Source organism: Saccopteryx bilineata, chromosome 1 (assembly GCF_036850765.1).
Source record: "Saccopteryx bilineata isolate mSacBil1 chromosome 1, mSacBil1_pri_phased_curated, whole genome shotgun sequence".
NCBI lineage: Eukaryota > Metazoa > Chordata > Mammalia > Chiroptera > Emballonuridae > Saccopteryx > Saccopteryx bilineata.
In genome coordinates, this window is record NC_089490.1 from 322,443,033 (window position 1) to 322,465,477 (window position 22,445).

Sequence of the window (22,445 nt, forward strand, 5' to 3'; positions counted from 1 at the left end):
ATCCTCTTCTAAACCACTGCACTGATCAATTAAATGGCCACTATAGAAATATTTTAAAGAAAGATGATAGTATTTCTTTTTAATTTTAAGATTATTTATACTACAAACAATATTTGGAAAATTTATCCAAATAAATCTATCTGCACAATCTTTGGTATATTAAAGTATTACTACATGTGATATAATAAAAACAAAGCCTGAATTTGTTCTCAAGTTATTTCTTTAAAATATATTCGGTTTATTCTATTGGTTGGCTTTCGTGGAAGACACTTAAAACTGACATTTTTGTTTCTGGGCATGTCCACAGTCTACTCAGACATTTCCATAACTGAGTACCTTTTCCTTGAGTTCCCTTGACATAGGCAAACAAAAGTCTTATAGGGTCAAGGCAGCTCCCTCCTTAACTCTTGAAATCTACTATACATCACCAGCTTCCCAGAGGTTGTGTCTTCTGTCCCGCTAGACCAGTGGTAGTCAACCTGGTCCCTACCACCCACTAGTGAGTGTTCCAGCTTTCATGGTGGGCGGTAGCAGAGCAACCAAAGTATAAATAAAAATATAGATTTAACTATAGTAAGTTGTTTTATGAAGATTTATTCTGCCAAACTTAGCGAAAACCCAAAATAAAGTACTTGATAAGTAATTACTATTATATGCTTTAACTTGCTGTAACTCTGCTTTATAAATTTTATAAAGTTACTTCCCTACTTTATAAATCATCACTACTGTGGAACCAGTGGGCAGTTAGAAAATTTTACTACTAACAGAGATATAAAAGTGGGTGGTAGGCATAAAAAGATTGACTACCCCTGCTCTAGACCTATTGTGTAGGGCAAAGGTTGCCCTGCACTGGCTCTGTTTCTCTTGTATTCACAGACTATCTTTATGTATCTTTTAACTTTGCAAGCTTTAGTAAAACAAACTAATCCTATCCAAAACTGAAGCAAAATATAACAAAACTCTTTCCTGGCTCAGCAAATCAACAAGTGAGTTTATTTTTCTCTCTCTAGATATTGTATTTGAGGGGAAGACTACAGTCTATACGTATCCCCATCTACAGGAATATGTACACCAATGTGTGATAATGTTCAATGATGATGCTTACTTTCTCTAGTACTAGGGAGAAGGAGTTAATCTCTCCAAACTTCCCAAACCAGAAGGAAGGAGTTATGACAAATTCTCTTAGTTTTCCTTTGTGTGAGAATGAATTTCCTTTTCATTTCTCTGATCTTAGAATTCAGTGTTGACAGTTATTTGTTTCAGAGTTTGAATAATGTTGTATTCTGGGCTCCATAACCTTGGATGGGAAATCTTCTCATTTTTGTTTTCTCCCTAACTGTAAGGTATCATTTATCTTTCATTACATTCAAGATTTCTACAATGATATCTTAGTTTTCATTGATAATCCATATGAAAACAATCGGGAGAGTAATGGCGGAGTAGGAAGCGATACCGATAAATCTCCCCCAAAACTCAACAAGATCTTCAACCAGAAACAGAAAAACCTATACTTGGAGCTTCCAGATTCTTCGCAATACACCTAAAGGTATGATTGAGTGAAAAATTGGCTAAATATATAACCAAACCCCGAAGGAAATAGGGAGTAAGAAATGCTCCGCCTTCCTCACTAACCTAAACAGGGCGGCTTTCTCTGGTAATTGTGAATATAGAAACTGAGGCGGGCAAAGGGGGTGAATAGATCCAGGCCCCCGCAGCAAAAACAGCCGAAACAGGCTGTGGCTCAGAGATCCAAGCCGAGGAAAATCTGATCCTGTGGCAACCCGGGCAATACAAGCTAACACTCGCGCCAAACCCAAACAAAGAAAGACAAGTGGAGCGGCCATTTTACCCGGTCTCCTGGTCGGTGCGCAGTTAGTGGAAGAGAGATTTCTTCCTAAGCCGCAGAAGTGGGTGTAAAGTCCTGAAAGAGAGGAACTTTCAGCCACGAATACTATACCCATCAAAGCTATCCTTCAAATACGAAGGAGAAATAAAAACATTCACAGATACAGAAAAGATGAGGGAATTTATCATCAGAAAACCCCCACTCCAGGAATTACTAAAGGGGGTTCTCCAATCAGATACAAAGAACAAAAAAAAACAGAGCCACAAGTAAAAGCTCCAAGAAGAACACAATAAAACCAAATTTAAACTGTGACAACAACAAAAAGAAAGAGGGGGAGAAGATGGAGATTAACAGTAGCAAAGGACGATGGAGTGCAAAAGTACTCACAAAATAGTTCGCTACAATAAACAGGGTAGGGACCCTTTTCATTACTCAAAGGTAACCACCATTGAAAAAACCACCACAGAAGCACATGAGATAAAAAAGATAGCAACAGAGGAAAGATGTATGGAATACAACCAAATAAAAACAAAAGATAGAAAAACGAAAGAGAAGGATCAAACAAGACACAAAACTAACAGAAAGCAAGATATAAAATGGCAATAGGGAACTCACAAGTATCAATAATTACACTAAATGTAAACGGATTAAACTCACCAATAAAAAGGCACAGAGTAGCAGAATGGATTAAAAAAGAAAATCCAACTGTATGCTGCCTACAGGAAACTCATCTAAGTAACAAGGATAAAAACAAATTCAAAGTGAAAGGCTGGAAAACAATACTCCAAGCAAATAACATCCAAAAAAAAGCAGGTGTAGCAATACTCATATCGGATAATGCTGACTACAAGACAGGAAAAGTACTTAGAGACAAAAATGGCCATTTCATAAGGGCTAAGGGGATACTGAATCAAGAAGACATAACAATTCTTAATATATATGCACCAAACCAAGGAGCACCAAAATATATAAGACAGCTACTTATTGATCTTAAAACAAAAACTGACAAAAATACAATCATACTTGGAGACCTCAATACACCGCTGACGGCTCTAGATCGGTCATCCAAACAGAGAATCAACAAAGACATAGTGGCCTTAAACAAAACACTAGAGCACCTGGATATGATAGACATCTACAGGACATTTCATCCCAAAGTGACTGAGTATACATTTTTCTCCAGTGTACATGGATCATTCTCAAGAATTGACCATATGTTGGGCCACAAAAACAATATCAGCAAATTCAGAAAAATTGAAGTTGTACCAAGCATATTTTCTGATCATAAAGCCTTGAAACTAGAATTCAACTGCAAAAAAGAGGAAAAAAATCCCACAAAAATGTGGAAACTAAACAACATACTTTTAAAAAATGAATGGGTCAAAGAAGAAATAAGTGCAGAGATCAAAAGATATATACAGACTAATGAAAATGACAATACGACATATCAGAATCTATGGGATGCAGCAAAAGCAGTGATAAGAGGGAAGTTCATATCGCTTCAGGCATATATGAACAAATAAGAGAGAGCCCAAGTGAACCACTTAACTTCCCACCTTAAGGAACTAGAAAAAGAAGAACAAAGACAACCCAAAACCAGCCGAAGAAAGGAGATAATAAAAATCAGAGCAGAAATAAATGAATTAGAGAACAGAAAAACTATAGAAAAAATTAATAGAACAAGGAGCTGGTTCTTTGAAAAGATCAACAAAATTGACAAACCCTTGGCAAGACTTACCAAGGAAAAAAGAGAAAGAACTCATATAAACAAAATCCAAAATGAAAGAGGAGAAATCACCACGGACACCATAGATATACAAAGAATTATTGTAGAATACTATGAAAAACTTTATGCCACTAAATTCAACAACCTAGAAGAAATGGATAAATTCCTAGAACAATACAACCTTCCTAGACTGAGTCAAGAAGAAGCAGAAAGCCTAAACAGACCTATCAGTAGAGAAGAAATAGAAAAAACCATTAAAAACCTCCCCAAAAATAAAAGTCCAGGCCCTGACGGCTATACCAGCGAATTTTATCAAACATTCAAAGAAGACTTGGTTCCTATTCTACTCAAAGTCTTCCAAAAAATTGAAGAAGAAACAATACTTCCAAACACATTTTATGAGGCCAACATAACCCTCATACCAAAACCAGGCAAGGATGGCACAAAAAAAGAAAACTACAGACCAATATCTCTAATGAATACAGATGCTAAAATACTAAACAAAATACTAGCAAATTGAATACAACAACATATTAAAAAAATAATACATCATGATCAAGTGGGATTCATCCCAGAATCTCAAGGATGGTTCAACATACGTAAAACGGTTAATGTAATACACCATATCAACAAAACAAAGAACAAAAACCACATGATCTTATCAATAGACGCAGAAAAGGCTTTCGATAAAATACAACACAATTTTATGTTTAAGACTCTCAACAAAATGGGTATAGAAGGAAAATATCTCAACATGATAAAGGCCATATATGATAAACCATCAGCTAACATCATATTAAATGGCACTAAACTGAAGGCTTTCCCCCTTAAATCAGGAACAAGACAGGGTTGTCCACTCTCTCCACTCTTATTTAATGTGGTACTAGAGGTTCTAGCCAGAGCAATCAGACAAGACAAAGAAATAAAAGGCATCCATATCGGAAAAGAAGAAGTAAAGGTATCACTTTTTGCAGATGATATGATCCTATACATCGAAAACCCCAAAGAATCCACAAAAAGACTACTAGAAACAATAAGCCAATACAGTAAGGTCGCAGGATACAAAATTAACATTCAGAAGTCAATAGCCTTTCTATATGCCAACAATGAAACAACTGAGAAGGAACTCAAAAGAATAATCCCCTTCACGATTGCAACAAAAAAAATAAAATACTTAGGAATAAACATAACAAAGAATGTAAAGGACTTATATAATGAAAACTATAAACCATTGTTAAGGGAAATCGAAAAAGATATAATGAGATGGAAGAATATACCTTGTTCTTGGCTAGGAAGAATAAATATAATCAAGATGGCTATATTACCCAAAGCAATATACAAATTTAATGCAATTCCCATCAAAATTCCAATGACATTTTTTAAAGAAATAGAGCAAAAAATCATCAGATTTATATGGAACTATAAAAAACCCCGAATAGCCAAAGCAATCCTAAAGAAAAAGAATGAAGCTGGGGGCATAACAATACCTGACTTCAAACTCTATTATAGGGCCACGACAATCAAAACAGCATGGTATTGGCAGAAAAAAAGACACTCAGACCAATGGAACAGAATAGAAAGTCCAGAAATAAAACCACATATATATAGTCAAATAATTTTTGATAAAGGGGCCAACAACACACAATGGAGAAAAAAAAGCCTCTTCAATAAATGGTGCTGGGAAAACTGGAAAGCCACATGCAAAAGAATGAAACTGGACTACAGTCTCTCCCCCTGTACAAAAATTAACTCAAAATGGATCAAAGATCTAAACATAAGACCTGAAACAATTAAGTACATAGAAGAAGACATAGGTACTCAACTCATGGACCTGGGTTTTAAAGAGCATTTTATGAATTTGACTCCAATGGCAAGAGGAAGTGAAGGCAAAAATTAATGAATGGGACTACATCAGACTAAGAAGTTTTTGCTCAGCAAGGGAAACTGATAACAAAATAAACAGAAAGCCAACTAAATGGGAAATGATATTTTCAAACAACAGCTCAGATAAGGGCCTAATATCCAAAATATACAAAGAACTCATAAAACTCAACAACAAACAAACAAACAATCCAATAAAAAAATGGGAAGAGGATATGAATAGACACTTCTCACAGGAAGAAATACAAATGGCCAACAGATATATGAAAAGATGCTCATCTTCTTTAGCTATTAGAGAAATGCAAATCAAAACGGCAATGAGATACCACCTCACACCTGTTCGATTAGCTGTTATTAGCAAGTCAGGTAATAGCAAATGTTGGAGAGGCTGTGGAGAAAAAGGAACCCTCATACACTGTTGGTGGGAATGTAAAGTAGTACAACCATTATGGAAGAAAGTATGGTGGTTCCTCAAAAAACTGAAAATAGAACTACCTTATGACCCAGCAATCCCTCTACTGGGTATATATCCCCAAAACTCAGAAACATTGATACGTAAAGACACATGCAGCCCCATGTTTATTACAGCATTGTTCACAGTGGCCAGGACATGGAAACAACCAAAAAGCCCATCAGTAGATGACTGGATAAAGAAGATGTGGCACATATACACTATGGAATACTACTCAGCCATAAGAAATGATGACATCGGAACATTTACAGCAAAATGGTGGGATCTTGATAACATGATACGAAGCGAAATAAGTAAATCAGAAAAAAACAGGAACTGTATTATTCCATACGTAGGTGGGACATAATAGTGAAACTAAGAGACATTGATAAGAGTGTGGTGGTTACGGGGGGGAGGGGGGAATGGGAGAGGGATAGGGGGTGGGAGGGGCACAAAGAAAACAAGATAGAAGGTGACAGAGGATAATCTGACTTTGGGTGGTGGGTATGCAACATAATTGAACGACAAGATAACCTGGACTTGTTATCTTTGAATATATGTATCCTGATTTATTGATGTCACCCCATTAAAAAAATAAAATTATATAAAAAAAAAAAAAAGAAAACAATCGGTAAAATCTGAAACTGACAAAAACTAGGCAATTATTTTCATATGAATCAATATAAACCCAATTTGTTATAGATACTTCAAAATACATACCTAAAACATATTTTATTGAGAAAAAACGTAGTGTTTAATACTAAAAACAATAAGAAATTACACCAAATACTGTATGCACAGTAATCACTTACATGTAATTGTAGTATTAGCACTTGCAATCAATAAAAAAAGCACAAAAACACAGGAAAGCAAGGGAATTGTTTGGCTAGATGCCTGGGGTGATGCTCACACAACAAGAAACAATATCACACTAAGCAGGAGAATGTGTGGATTGCCCTTTACTTCCACAAAATTAGCAGCAAGGTCACGTGGGCATGCTGACAAAATCTGAGGCAACCAACGAAAAGTGAGACAAATTTTTCATGGAAAAAGTTTGATGAAAACCGAAACCAACAATAACCAAAGTCAATAAAAACCGAGGCATTACTGTATTTGTCTTTAGTTTTCAGAATTTGATTATGATATGTCTTCATGAGGATATTTTTTTATTTATATTACTTAGGGTTCACTCAGTTTCTTGAATCTATAGGCTTTTTGCTAAATTTGGAAGTTATCAGCATTTTTTTCTTTGAAATTATTTTCAGTCTCACCTATTTTATCTCCTTGTAGGATACCAACAAAGTATATGTTAGTTAGGTCTTCTGGTATATATGTACAGGTCCCTAATATTCTACTCAGTTTATTTATTTATTTTAATTTTTAAATTTTATTTAGAAAATTAACTTTAACAGGGTGAAATTTTTTTAATTTTTGCTCTATTTTTGTTGTTTAAATTGTTTTTCTGGTTTTTGTTTTTGTTTTTTTAAGTGAGAAAAGAAGGGATAGAGAGATAGACTCATGCATACTCCCTGAATAGGATCTCCCCAAAAGCCCCTGCCTTGGGCTGATGCTTGAACCAACTGAACTATTCTCAGTACCTGGGACCGACACTAAAACCAATTGATTCACTGGCTGCAAGAGGGGAAGAGAAAGAGAAAGAGGAAAGGGAGGGGGAGAGAAGCAGATGGTTGCTTATTCTATGTGCCCTGACTAGGAATCAAACCTGGGTTTTCCATACACCTGGCTAATGCTCTATCTACTGAGCAAACTGGCCAGGGCCTTTGTTGTTTAAGTTAAATAATTTCTATTTTCTATCTATAAGTTGGCTAATTTTTCTTCTTTTGGAGAATTTTTTTCTCAGCTTTCTTAACATATTATTGATTTAGATATGTTAGTTTAACCCTTTGAGTAGTGAGTTTTTTTTCTTGCTCACTGACCTCCGGGAATGAGTTGTTTTTTTGTTTTTTTGTTTTCAAAAAATGAAATTAGTTCCAGTTACAGTTTTATTAACTTAAAATCATGTTTATTTGATAACCAATTTATGGAAACAAGAACATACACTTGCATACTGGCCTTTTTTTAATGTTGCCTTACACATTTTTAAAATAAATCGATCATACTCTGTATGGTCAGGAGGCATGAGGACATACATGAACATTTGTACTACTCAAAGGGTTAAGGTGTACAATGCATTAATTTGATACATGTGTATAATGAAAATATACTAACCTAGAAGTGAGAACATATACTATATGTCTTTCTGTCTGACTTACATGACTTAGCATTATGCCCTCAAATTTTATCCATGTTGCAACAAATAGCAGGATTGTCTCTTTTTTTAAGGTCTGAGTAATATTCCAGTGAGTATATATGCATGCGTGCATGTGTGTGTGTGTGTGTGTGTGTAAATATATACATTTTCTTTATACAGTCATCTATTGATGAATTGGACACATAGGTGGTTTCCATGTCTTGGTTGTAAATACTGTGATAAACATGAAAGTACAGATACATTTTTGAGATACCAATTTCATTTCATTCAGAGATGTAGCCAGAATTGAAATTGCTAGATCAAATGGAGGTTCTATTTTTCATTTTTCAAGGAAATTCCTTAGCATTTTCAGTAATGGCTGTATCAATTTACATTCTCATGAATAATGTACCTTTTTATTTATAACTGCATCAACACTTACAGTAACTTTTTTTCAATAACCATTCTAATAGTTGTGAGATGGTATCTTATTGTCGTATTGATTTGCATTGCCCTGATGATTAATAATATTAAGCATATTTATGTACCTGTTGATAATCAGTATAATTACCTTGAAAAATATTTATTCAATTTCCTTGTTCATTTTTTAATCAGACTGGTTTTGTTGTCTTTTTTATTGTTTTGCTACAGAATTTTATGAGTTTCTTTTATATTTTGGATATAACTTCTTCTCTAGATGTTAATATAGATAAATTGTTTGCAAATATTTTCTCCAATTCTATAGTTTACCTTTTCATTTTGCTGATTGTTTTTTTCTTATGCAGAAGCATTTAGGTTTGATGTTGTCTCCTTGTTAATTTTTTTGTTGCTTTCACTTTTTCCATCGCATCCAAGAAATCATTGCAAAACCAATGTAAAGGAGCTTTTGCCTGTTTTCTTCTAGGATTTTACAATTTTGAGTCTTTAATTATGTCTTAAATCCATTTCAAGTTGATTTTTGTGATTGATATAAGACAGGAGTCCAATTTTATTTCTATGTATAAGAATACCCAGTTTTCACAACACCATTTATTAAAGAGTCTATCCATTCCCAATTGGATATTTTTTAATTCCATGTCAAATATTAGTTAACCTTATGTTTATGGATTTATTTTTTAGCTGTTAATAGTATTTCATTGCTCAATGCATCTGTATTTATGCCACTATCATACTGTTTTGATCATTGTAGCTTTGTATAAACTTTGAAAGAATTGTGATGCATTCAGTTCTGTTCTTTCTTCTCAGCATTGCATTGGCTATTTGGCTTCTTTTGTGGTTTCATAAAAATTTTAGAATTGTTTTAATATTTCTATAAAAATGCTATTAGAATTTTGATAAGAACTATGTTGAATCTACAGTGTTTTCTACAGTTTTTTTAATCAATATTTTGTCATTTTCAGTATATAGATCTTTTACCTCTGGTTACTTTTATTCTTAAGTATTTTGCTATTTTTGATGCTATTATAAATGGAATTGTTTATCTTTTTTTAGATAATTTATTGTTAATATTTAAAAATGAAGCTAATTTCTATATTGATTTTGTGTCCTGCAACATTACTGAATTTGTTGATTAGCTCTAAGAGATATTTGGTAGCCTTTAGAATATTCTATATAAGAATATTATATGCAAACACAGACAGCTCTGCTACTTCCTTTTTGAGTTGAATACATTTTTTTTGTCTAATTTCTCTGAATAGGACTTCAAGTGCTATGTTGAGTAGGAGTGGAGAGAGTGGGCACTCTTATCTTGTAATTGATCTTAGTAAAAATACCTTTCAACCTTTCATCATTCAGTATGATGTTAGCTGTGTATTTGTCATTTATGGCATTTATTATATTAGGTACTTCTATAAGCAATTTTTGAGAGTTTTTATTAATGTAGAATATACAATTTGTTAAGGGCATTTCTGCATCTACTGAGATGATCGTATGCTTCTTAATCCTCAATTTTTTTAGTGTATATAATATTTATTGATTTGTGCATTTGAAATTATCCAGGAATTTATTTCACTGGATCATGGTATATGATCTTTTTAATATACTGTTTTATTTCATTTGCTGTTACTTTGTTCAGACATTTGCTTCTATATTTCCCAAGGATATTGGATTGTAGACTTTTTTTCTTTTAATGTCCTCATCTGGCTTTGGTATCAGACTGGTGCTGGTATTATAAAATAAGTTTGGGAAGGTTTTCTACTCATCAATTTATTTTTGGAAAAGTTTGAGGATTGGTGTTAATTCTTTAAATATTTGATATAATTCACCAGTAAAATCACCTATCATGGGCTCTTCTTAGTTAGAAAAAAAAATTTATTATTGTTTTAATCTCTTTACTCATTATTAACCTGGTCAAAAATATTTTCCTCATGATTTAGTTTTGGTAAGTTGTATGTTTCTAGAATACATTTATTCATTTCTTCTAACTTATCTAATTAGTGGGCGCATAATTGCTCATAGTAGTCTCTTATGAACTTTTGTTTTTCTGTCGCTTCTGTAGTATTGTGTTCTCTTTAATTTAGGACTTTATTTATTTTAGTCTTCTTTTTTTTAGTTTAGTTTAAGTTTGGTAAATTTTGTTTATATTTTCAAAAAAACAGCTCTTATAATCATTGATCTTTCTATTGTTTTTCTGGTTTCTATTTCATTTACTTCTTTGTTATTTCCTTCTACAAGCTTCGGCCTAGTCTGTCTTTATTTTATAAATTTTTTTGAGATGCAAGGTTAGATTATTTATTTGCAACCCATCTTTCTTAAGCATTTATTGCTATAATCATTGCTCTTAGCATACTTTTGTTATATCTCAAGTTTTGGTAAATATGCTTCCATTTTTATTTGTTTCAAGTATTTTTTTATTTTTCTTTTGATTTCAACTTTGTCCTAGGGATTGCTCAGCAATGTGTTGTTTAACTTCCACACATTTGTGTATTTTCTATTCTTTGTTCTTTTTGGTGTTTTCTAGTTTTATACCATCAAGTTTGGAAAAAGTACTTGCTATAAGTTTAATCTTCTTACATTTTCTAAGGCTTGTTTTGTTGCCTATCATATGATATATTCTGGGGAATGTTCCACATATGCTTAAGAAAAATGTGTATTCTGCTGCTGTTAGGTGAAGTGTTTTGGGTATGTCCGTTAGCTTATTTGATCAGAGGTATCATTCAGGTCCCATGTTTCCTTATTGACTTGCTGTCTGAATGATCTATCTGTAGTGATAGTGGGGTATTGAAGATCCCTATTGTTATTGTATTGTTGTCTATTTCTCCTTTCACATCTGTTAGTATTTGGTTTTAATATATTTAGGTACTCCAATGTTAGGAGCATATATATTTCAATAGTTATATCCTTTTGATAAATTGAACTCTTTATCATTATGTATTGATCTTCTTTGTTTCTTATTACAGTTTTGACTTAAAATCTATTTTGTTTTAAATAAGTGTAGCCATTCCTGTCTTCTTTTGGTTTGCCTTTCCATGAAATATTTTTTGCCATCCTTTTACTTTGAACCCATGTGTATCCTTAAAGCTGAAGTTAACTTCTTATAGGAAGCATATAGTTGGGTCTTGTTTTTAAGTCCATTCAGTGTCTCTTATGCCTTTTGCATGAAGAACTTAATCTATTTGCATTTGAAGTAATTATTTATATGTAAGAACTTACTAATGCCCTCTTATTCATTCTTTTCTAGCATTTACAAGAGTTCTCTTGTTTCCTTCTTATTATTATTTTGTCTTTTTGAATTGATTTTCTATAGTGGTATGCTTTGATATCTTCTCTGTCTTTTGTGTAGGTTTTTGCTTTGTTGTTTTCATAAGGCTAACATAAAATATCTTGTTTCTATATAGCTTTTATAAAATGTTATATATAGAAATAAGATGTTTTATTTTAAGCTGATAACAACTTAACTTAGATTACATACAAAATTTTTACTCTTTTATATCTCCCTGCAATATTTTATGTTTTGTTGTCACAATTTACCACTATGTATATTATATATTCTTAACATTATAGGTATAGTTATTTTTAAAACTTTTATTATTTAAACCTTTATACTAGATTTATTAATACACCACCATATTATAGTATTATAGTATTCTGAATTTGTCTATATAATTACTTTTACCAGTATGTTTTATATTTTTATGTTATTAATTAGTATCCTTTTATTTTAGCTTGAAGAACTCATTTTAGTATTTCTTATAAGGCAAGTCTAGTGGTGAGGACCTTCTTAAGCTTTTGAGTTTTTTTGAGAAAGTCTTTCTCTCTTCTTCATTTATGAAAAACAAATTTTTATGTGAAACATTTAATCATTCAGTACTTTGAAGATGACCTTCAACTCACTGCTGGCTTGCTGAGAAATCTACTGATAGCCTTCAGGAGATTTTATTACATGTGAGAAATTATTTTTCTCTTACTGCTTTAAATTTTTTTTTTGTCTTTGATTTTAAACAGTTTTATTATAATGTGTGTTAAAGAAGCTTGTTTGGTGTTGAAATTTTAGAGTTACCTATTAGCTTAATCAACTTGGATGTACAAATCTATCCTTAGATTGGGAAGTTCTCAGGTATTATTTCTTTAAATAAGGTTTCTGACTCTCTTTCTTTTCAGGCACAAATGGTTTATTTTATTGGTATCCATAATTCATGTAAGCTTTATTTAATGTTATTGTTCTTTTATTTTCTTTGTTTTTTTGTTTTTGTTTTTACTGTTTCTATTTGTTTTTACTGTTTCTATTCAGATTAGAATAGAATTAGTCTTTTTATTCACCAATTATTTTTTTCTGCTTGGTCAAACATGAAATTCACTATCCTATTCTTCATTTCAGTCACTATATTTCTCAACCCTAGTATTTCTGGGGTTTTTTTTTTAATGGTTTCTGTTTCTTTGATTACATTTTCACTGTTATTAAATTGTTTTTCTGATTTTATTTAGTTGTCTATCTTTGTTTTTATATACTTTTCTGGATTTCTTCTTTAAGAGAATTAAAGAATTCTTTGTTAGAGAGTTTGTTGACCTCCATTTTAGGGTCAATCATTGGAGTTTTATTAGTTTTTTTGATGTTGTTATGTTTTCTGGATTATTCATGATTGTTGTAGTCCTGTATTGATGTGTATACACTTGAAAAAGTGGGTGCCCATCCCAGTCTTTACAAATTGACTTCAACATTTAAAGCCCTTTACCAGTCAACCCATCCACTAACTCTCGGTAGGTCATCTCTTGATGTCTATAGTGGGCTTGCTGCTGGAGTCCTTGGGTATGAAAATGTGGTATCTGGGCCATAGGAGAGCAGGCCTGGTGCTTGAGTTTGATGTAATGGACCTCTAACCTGGGTCCAAAGATGCCAAGATCCACTCTCTTGTACTTGAAATCTGTGTCCATATTGGCCAGTTTGATACTGGGATGACTGATATTCTAGTTTCACAGGAACCAGGATCAAGCCTGGGCCATGGATGTTGTCCTGACCTAAGGGCGAGCATGATGTCTTAGTCCACTGTATTTGGCCTGTAATCTGGGATACTGGGAACTTGTCTGGCATTGGTGCAAACTAGGAGCCTAGGTCCATGGGAACCAGCTGTTAGGGTCAGGTTCCCAAAGCTAGCCTGGTGCTTGGTGTTTTGACTAAGTGAATCTGCAGTAGTAGCTCAGAAACTGGGCCTGACCAAGAACCTGGGCTCCAGTCTGCCTTTTCTGATGGTGTGCCCTATAGATATTGAATTTTTCATGCCAACCTCCACAATCATATAAGCCAATTATAAGAAAACAGCATACTACTGTAAGAAATGCCTAAAAACATGGAAGTAGCTTAGAATTGGATAACAGAAAAATTTTAGGAAGCATAATAAAAAAAACCTCACTTTCTCTGACCAGACTGTTGGTAGAAATATGGACATTAAAGACCACCAGGAAGGACTCAGGGGAAATAAAGGAGCATGGTAGAGAATTCCTGTACTGACTTAGAGAACACATATATCATTATAAACAAAATGTTTGCAGAAATATGAATGTTGAAGATTATTCTGATGAGAGCTAAAAAGGAAAAGAAGAAAATGTTTTGGGAAACTAGAGAAAAAGAGATTCTTATTATTCAGTAGGAAAATCTTAGCTGAATTGAGTACTATATTTATATGGAAGCCAATTCTGTAAGTAATGAACTTGGTATTTAGCTGAAGAAGTTTCCAAGAAAATTTTTCAAGGTTGAAGTCCTAATTGCCAATACCTCAGAATGTGACCTTATTTGAAGAGAGGGTCTTTACAGAGATAATCAAGTTAAAATGAGATCGTTAAGACGGGCCCTGATCCAATATGACTCGTGCCCTTTTAAAGGAGGAAATCTGGGCACAGGTATGCTTGCAGGAAGAATGCCTACGAGACAATGTAAGAGGTCTGGCATATATCCTCCCCTCATATTCCCCCCAAAGAACCTAACTCTGCCAACACCTTGATTTTGAACATCTAGCCTCCAGAGTATGAGACAGTAATATTTTTGTTATTTAATAACAAATCCCTCCAGTTTGTGATACTTTATTGTCACAGCCCTAGAAAACTAGTAGTACATGTAGAAGACCAATTTCAAAGTAAATGGGTGGAGAAGGAGCTATGACAATTAGAGTGCCTTGTTCAGCCCTCTGGTCCTCCCAGCCATTATCTACATTCCTGTTTCTCCAGCCTGGTTGCTTTTTACTCAACCTAACATTTCGCTGGGAATTCATAATCATACTATTGAAATTATTTTGCACCATGGACAGTATAGATGTAAGCGGACCCTGGAGTCAGATTACCTGGGCTTGCATCTGACATATATTATATGTGTGTGTGTCATTTGGCAAGTAATTTACTGCCTTGTGCATCAGTTTCCACATCTCTAAAAAGTCCACAGTAATACTCTAACTCCTTCATAGTCTAATGAGGATAAAATAAAATCATCAAAATTAAATGCTAAGAATAGTTTTCTTGTATGTTCTTTATTATTATGTTTTATTTTGCCCTTATTATACTCTCCTGAAAAAAATTTCAGCTCACATCTCTAGTTGTTGCACCTGGTGAGCAATAAAGTATAATGATTCAGAGTGTGAACGTTAGAAAAGATGAGCCAGTGCTTAAATATTGGCTTTGCTACCTACATGGCTTGTGATACAGAGTAAATTATCAAATGTCAGATTTGTTGAGGGAATTAGACAAAAATAATGATTATAAACTCTTCAGCCTGAAGCCTGGGATATTGTAGTATTCAACATTTAGTAAATACTTTGGGTACATCCCATACTTTGCTCCAAAGTCAGCTCTTTCTTATGATTCATCATATACAGAGCTGAGGTCAGCTCTTTGCACTGACTTTAATTTTTATATCCTTTCTCCAACTTTGGCTCATTCAAGTCAGGCTTTTCAAAATTCCATGATGAGCAATCCTTCCTCTCCCTGTATGTCTGCCTCATTTTCCTTGCATCAATAATAAACCAAAAGTTCTGAGCTTTCAATCACCTGTCTCTGTTCATACCTGACCCTCAGCCTCCAGAGTCCTGTCATTTCTGGGCTTGCTCTTACATCACTAGTGAGCATACTTTCTTATAGAAATGTTTCTAATGCTTTCTTTCTTTCATATCTTTTCTTTTTATTAATTTTCAAATAGCTTTCTACTTATCAGATATCTGATAATTTGTCTCCTATTCCAAGAAGAGTTTGAACAGGTAGAGTCTACAAGCATGTCATCCAGGTTTTCTTCTCTAGCCTAGGCAAATGCTCAAGAGTCTGGGGCCCAAATTCTTCTAATCAAGTCCCAGAAAAAAAAAAAAGGTCTGCATTGTAATACGTCTTCAAGGTAACTCTAATGCAGGTAATCTGTAGACACTGAGATATACCAGATAAAGTCAAATTCATCATGGTCTATTTTTTTCCTTACGTGTGTTTGTTTCTATTCCCTTTTTCGCATTACTTATCCCCAGGTAAAAATAACTGATAGTTTGGCATGTTCTATTCTAAGTCAAGCCTCTTTAAATGTGCTGATATTATTTTCTGTGTTAAATTTTCTCTACTCTCCTTATGTTTAATTGCTATTTATCATCTTTTTATAAATATACCAAAATATTTAACACCTGACCATTCCACATGATCTGTCTTCCCTCAACTATCCCCTGCAGGTTAGGAAACGATCTTCGTTTCTTCATTTATGATTTTTTTCAATTTTTACCACTTGATATTGCAAATATAGTTTTACTTTTTTATTCCATTTACCAAACCTTTAGTTTCTTTCTTGTTTGTTTATTTAATGTTTATTTTATTGATTTTAAAGAGAAGAAAGGAGAGAGCGAGAGAGATAGGAACATTGATTTGTTCCTGTATGTACCCTAACTGGGGGTTGAACCAGCAACCTATGTGCTACAGGGTGATGCTCTAACCAACTGAACTATCTAACCACAGACCTTTAATTTCTTGATGATAATGATATTTATGTTTGTATCTCTTGTGCTTGGTATAACCTTACATAGTAGACACTCAATATAGGTTTGTGAAATACACTGCTTTTTTTATTTAGTAAATTATACAGACCATTGTACACAGAAATTCTATCATATTTTTCACATATATAATATAGTGTTACACTATAATAATAAAACTTTCTTAATTTGCTATAAAATATAAATGATCTTGCAAGACAAAGTTTTATATCTTCAAACATATAGTCAGTTTACTCAAATGATAGGCACTTATGGAGTGAAAATTGGCAGAAGTTTAACAGAAAATAGCCATAACTTTGCAGTTTGTAGCATGAAAGTTGAGAAATAACTACTTATTTGTGTATGCATGGAGAATCTAAGTCACTAGACACTCCTTACTTGGGTTGGAACTGGGCCAGGGCATAGGCCAACCAGCCTGCTCTCTAGCAAAATGTGTCATGGGATGCTTAATGACCACAAATGGTCAGGACTTCAACTTTATGTCTCATCCAATAAGATCTCTTGTCTCTCAAGACACTAAAATAAAGAGTGAGTCAAAAGGAAATCAATAGTGTTATATTCAAACAAGGCTATTTAAACCAAAACACATTCCATTTTCTCATTAGCCATGGAGCCAAAGTGGGCGGAGGTGGGTGGCTGAGGGTGGGGGATAAGGATTTGCATTCATTTAAACTGCACACAGATGGAGCTGCAGCTTCCCACTGCCTGCTGAAGGCTCGTAAGTGCACGCAATTAAATGTACTTTATTAAAACTAACTTTAAAATGCATGTTGTTTCCTCCCATCTATTCAATAATTGATTAATTATAGCTTGCTTCACTTCTCATAGTGGCATTTTCCGTTGCATTTGTCCTTTACATTTTTGAAGTTTAGCTGGCTTTGGAAATTGCATTAAGCTGAATATTTTAAAGAATTGAAGAAATTTCATTTCCTTTTAAAAATGATAATATGCAAACTTTCTAAGTCATTAATTGGGATATATGAATTTATAACTTCTCATTTATTGAGCTTTCCCGACACAAAACAGAGGTCATTTAACTAGAAAGGCAAGATCTTTGTTTCTGTTCTTTCCTGGAACCTTAAGAATTTGTTCATACTCCAGTGTTATGCCATGAAAATGTAATATGAGTCACATATGTAATTTTAAATTTTATAGTAGACATATAAAAATATAACAGTAACAGGTAAAATTAATTTTAGTGCTATATTGTTGTTACCTAGTATACCCAAAATGTTATAATTTTAACATGCACTCAAAATAAATATTAATAATGGGATATTTAACATTCTTTTCTTTGTAATAAATGTTTGAAATCAAGTGTGCATTTTATACTTGCAGCACATCTAAATTTGTCCTAGCTTCATTTTAAGGGCTTAAGTAAGTATCATAGTAAACATCACAACACTACTTAATCTAAGTGTAACACCAACATAAACTAAATCCCTTTGACAGTTGCCTTATTGGATTTCACCATGATCCACATTTTTAAATCTCTTGAGCATTTCTCTCTCTCAATATCAGTACCACCATTAAACCTACAACAAAAAAAGTTTTATTTATTTTCTTCAAAATGTCTACAGATTTTACAGGATGTGGTAGGTTTATGATCAGTGCTGGGAGAGCAATTAGCATTTGAATTAAGCCACATGAAAATAACAACGTGAGATTATTCATTTTAACAGCTGCTAAATGGTGTTAATTGCTGGCTTTAGACCACAAGCTGAACAATTTTCTGTGTATTGTGCAAACAGAACAAAACAAAATAGAAGTTAAAAGAAAAGTAGTATCCTCATTACAATGAGGTACAGTACTTGGTGATATAATGTATCCTTATAATTGTTGACGTAAAAACATCCAAACCTGTAGAGAATTTTTATAAGAATTTATTTGAGCCAAACAGATGATATGCCTGGAGGGAAAATCTCAAAAGACTGAGAAAAAAAATGCTTCTAGAATGGCAGTTTGCAGTTTCTTTTATGCATTTGGAATTAAAGAGGGAACATAAGGAAGATTACATAAAGGTGGAAGAAAGTGAAGCAGAGACTGATTACAGGATAGTTAACAAGATTATGTGTTCTTTTAAGGATGGTTAAACTCTGAAAAGAGGCATTCTAATGGTGTGTCAATCTGGATACACAGAAACAATGGACAGGGCTTGCTTAAGGCAAAGATAAACCTTTTACTAAGGAAGTTATATGCATTGGGTGTGACTACCCACTATGACCTGCACATTTAATTATTTATAATCAGCCCTGACCGAATAGCATGTTTGGTTATACCATATTCTAGGTTCCTGGGAAGAACACATACAGGATCCATGTCTCTCCCTTTTTCTTTTGCTAAAATCAATAAATAAGCATAAATATATTCAAAAAGTTTTTATAATAAGATTGCTCTGTAAGGTTATGTTTAATAAAAACCCCTTTTTATCCACATAACATATCTTTTATAAAATAGACCATGAACAGGTAATATTTATGGGAAAAAATGATATGATTACTCTTAAATAACAAAATTTTAAAACATTTATACATACAATTAGATGTGTTTGTAACATTTCATAAATTTATAAAACTATCAATGACTGGGTCAGCATAAGTAGCTACTTATTATTGATAAAGGAAAGGAGCCTAATAAACTAGGGAGCTGAATCAGACAGCTAGCCTGATTCACTAGTTAGCCACAGCATTCATAGGCTCCCAGGGTATAGCTGCATCCTCTATGAGGAGACTTAATCCCTGAGTGGGCAGGAAGAATCCCTTTGTAATCTCCCAGGGGACATTGGCTGGGATTACCCAGGGAGCCCTATAACAGCAGGGGAAATTTCTTTTCTAGGTGCATGCACAGCAGGAGCCAAAAAGAGGTGAAATCTAGCCTGGAATACCTGGGAAAAGACCAGAATGGATAGGGGGAAGACCCAGCACAAGACCAGGAAGAATTAGGAAAGAGATTGGTTAGTTTGAAAGATAGTCTGCTCTGTCCCTAGCCCAAGGTAATATAATCAAAGTTTAACAAAATTTCATTTGGGAAGCTCACCTTTGAATGCTTACTTCACTTGTTCATTGTAGAGCATTCTCTTTCTGTAGTAGCGGCAAGAGTCCAAGTGGGGGCCTGGGTGCACCAGCACAGCAGCAGCCATAGCACAGCTGGGAACATAGACTAGGACAGGGAGAAAGGCTGATCTGAACTAAGCTTTGGCATGCCCTGAACAGAAATATGAAAACTTCTGATGGCACAGCATCTCAGGGCCCTGACCCCTCTTCTGGGCTTTGTGAGGACAAGTGTGGGTCTGAGACCCTAGGGACTGAATTTATTCTGTAGCAAGATTTAGCTGAACTAGCTGGTCTGGGATGAGACACCAGTTACATGGGGGCAGTCCTTTGTATTTTGCTCTGATAAATCTTCCACTATGCCTCATACTCCTATGCATGGATTCTCAAAATACTTTCCTCGTGACTCCATGGAAGAACTCTATTTCCACTGGCAACATCAGGACCTTTTGATATTTAAATTAATTAGGATGATGTATGGTCTAAAAGTTTTAGGCACCTTGACAATATAAAGCCTGGTTAAATTAATTTGTTTGAAAACTGCCTAAAAAAAGTGGAATTTATTGGATGATTAGGCTATGCTGACTGAGAGAAGTGCTAGCGATATTAATTGACATCTCATCGTTTGGTGTTAGCTCCTGAAAGGATGGCTAGAAAAATATAATTGGTTACCATTTTCAATCAGTAAAATTGTAAAACAATAAACTGTTTACATAGAAAAATTAAAAGTATTCAGTTATTTAAAGTGGTAAATGTGATTATTATAATTTATTTTATGAATGTGTATTGTTAAAATGAAAATATTGATTTGATGGAGAGTATTTCATAGTTTAGGATATAAATTGATAGTATTTTGGTCAAAACTATTCACATACAGAGTCACCTTGACTTTTTATCCTTTACAACAATCTGTCGACCAGTTTGACTTCAGTAAGACATGAGCTTCACCAGCTTGTAATGCAGCGTGTACCTTTGGAAGAGTACTGAATGGGTAGCTATATCTGCAACCTGATACTAGAGGTGGCAGGATGGTGGAACTGTTGGCAGGCAGTGCAGTACACCAGTGCTGTGTGGAACCGCATTTTGGACCGCCAGGGGTATAAAATTGGTGGACATAATTGGGGCTACATATTTATACTAAATCTGACAAGCTCAAGGAAGACCTGCATGTGGGTTTTATAATCTCAGAGACCTAAGGTAGTCACGTAGGATAGTCTGAAATTAAAACTTTCTAGCTCAAAGCAAGTCATGACAGGTAGCCATGTCCTAGGCTGATATCTTTTTTGACAAAGATTAATCTTTACCTTAACTGAGCCTATCTGTGTCTTTTTCCATCTGTGATAATATACCTTTGGAAGGACTAGGTAATTTCCTCTTTTCCAAACCCCTCAGAGCACAATCTCTCACCAGAACCAGAGATCACAGAGCCCCTTATTGTTACTGTTACCATGTTAATTGTTGACTGTTAATTATCCTATACCCACCTATATAAGAGAAGTATGTGTCCATTCCTTTTACTTTCTCCAATCCCAGAGATTTCCTGCTTTACTTTCTCCCACCTCCCTAATCTGTCACCAGTGAATTTTATGTAACCTCTTATATCTTCCCCTTTGCTACTGATCTATAAAATAAGTGTTAAAACTGCCATTTTTTGTAGCATTTTCTCAAGCCATTGAGGTTTTATTTTCTGGTAATTGTCAGTTTGGTTCAAATAAACTCATGCAAATTCTTATAAGTTTGGATGTTTCTTACATTTATAAATTTCTATCATTTAAAATCTGGGTATAGCCTTAGACCAGTTTGATGCTATTAATTTTTCTGAAATGAAATCAGGAAACTGGATGGTATTTCTTTGCTGAAAAGACTGCAGACATGATTGGTGAACAATAGAATATGCCATATAGGTGAGGGACTTGCAGGTTCTGCCCTGACAAGACTCATTCTCGCCAACAGTCTTATGGAACTGGGTAACCTGGATCCTTTGGCATCTCTCAAATCACTGACTTATTTAAGTATTCTAAGAAATACTGTATAAAATAAGAAACACTGCAGACTGTACATAATTTATAAAATTTCACAAGTCTGAGTACTAGACTTCCAAGTAAAACTTATACCATCAGGCAGCAGAGAAAATGTTCAAGGGCAAACAGAGTGCACAATTTGCAGAGGATATTGCCAGAAGAAGCAAAACTTTCAGGCCAGGTGCTGTTTTGCCAACTGACAAAAAGAGAGGTAGCCCAGCTCCAGGGGATGGACAAGCGGTCAAGAACGCCATAGCAAACACATCAACTCTGGCTGAAGCGGAGCTGCCAAAGAGCTAGCTGTGGGCGGGTCAGATACCTGGTGGGAAACATAGGCTCCATTGATGATGGTGAAGAGGAGATGAAAGAAGACACAGTCACAAGTGGGTCCTGAGCAGTGTGTCCTGAGTATCCACTCACAGGATGTCTAACTTGTCCACTTGAGACAGGTCCTGCTTTTTGAGCTTGGAATAATAGCCTAGTTTGTGTCAGCATAAAAGAGTCTATAAGCATTGTTAAAATGCTTCAAATTGCTACTGGTCATTTTATAATACAAATTGTGAAATCTAAATGCTAGTTTTCTACAAATAGTAAACATAAAGAACATTCACTGTGAAAAATATAAAAAGACAAATAAGACACATAAACTAGTCTCTTGTGAGATAATTGATGATGCCTCACTTTGATAAGTGTCAATCAACAAACACTGATGGCTTAATCATATTGCCCAACCTCTCCCTGAGTGTCCTCCATACTTTTACACTAACTCCTAACA

At 34.2% G+C, this 22,445-nt stretch overlaps 1 pseudogene; it reads left to right on the forward strand.

The window, feature by feature from the left end:
- The first annotated feature begins 20,636 nt into the window (after positions 1-20,636).
- On the forward strand, positions 20,637-22,064 carry LOC136319551 (U2 small nuclear ribonucleoprotein A'-like; annotated as a pseudogene).
- The last annotated feature ends 381 nt before the right edge of the window (positions 22,065-22,445 follow it).